Source organism: Phocoena sinus, chromosome 17 (assembly GCF_008692025.1).
Source record: "Phocoena sinus isolate mPhoSin1 chromosome 17, mPhoSin1.pri, whole genome shotgun sequence".
Taxonomy (NCBI): Eukaryota; Metazoa; Chordata; class Mammalia; order Artiodactyla; family Phocoenidae; genus Phocoena; species Phocoena sinus.
The window spans coordinates 25305995-25306754 of record NC_045779.1 but is presented as its reverse complement, the minus strand read 5'-3'; the positions used below and the strand labels follow the sequence as shown (position 1 = coordinate 25306754).

Here is a 760-nt window from a genome sequence, read left to right as displayed (position 1 = left end):
CTAAGCCCATGAGCCACAACTACTGAGCCTGCACTCTAGAGCCTGTGCTCTGCAACAAGAGAAGCCACCACAATGCAAAGCCCGTGCCCCACAACAAAGCGTAGCCCCCGCTCTCCGCAACTAGAGAAAGCCCGCGTATGGCAACGATGGCCCAATGCAGCCAAAAATAAATAATAATAATAAAAAAAAGAAATTGAAAGCACAAGTTTGCAAACCACTGTTGTAAGTGATGTTCTCCATTTATGTGTTTTTATAACATCAACATCTGTCTTTTAGCCACATTAACACACTCAGGCTGTTATCTGTATATCTGCAACTGAAGTTTTTGTCCTACATAAGATTTAGGAAATACTTACCTGGCAGGGGAGATACCATGATCACGAAGGTAGTTTTCCCAGGGCGAGGCTTATCCATTGCACTCCGGATGTGCTGACCCCTGCGATTTCCCCAAATGTGGGAAACTCGACTGCATAATTTGTCGGTAGTGGAGGACTGCATTCGCGCTTTCCCCTGATTTTTCTTGAGGTGTAAGATCAGAGCTATGCGACTTTGTGTGCAGTTTGCCAAGTTTCGTGCTTTTAGTTGCACGGTCGGGGTCGGTCTTGCGGTGTACCCGCTTGTATAAGTGCTGAAAACGTGGGCTTCACCCGCGTCGAGACAGTACTTGGGTTTAGCTGTGTTGGCAGTATGTAGTTCAAGGTGCAGGCGGCCGGGTTACTAAAATTGCGTTTTGCACTCGTGGCGGTCTTGGGTTTTGTAG

The 760-nt window shown here is 47.2% G+C and overlaps 1 non-coding gene across 1 annotated transcript; it reads left to right on the top strand.

Moving 5' to 3' along the window:
* Positions 1-348: 348 nt before the first annotated feature.
* On the top strand, positions 349-513 carry LOC116742819. Its single transcript, XR_004346594.1, has one exon. It is a non-coding gene; the product is annotated as a U1 spliceosomal RNA (small nuclear RNA).
* The last annotated feature ends 247 nt before the right edge of the window (positions 514-760 follow it).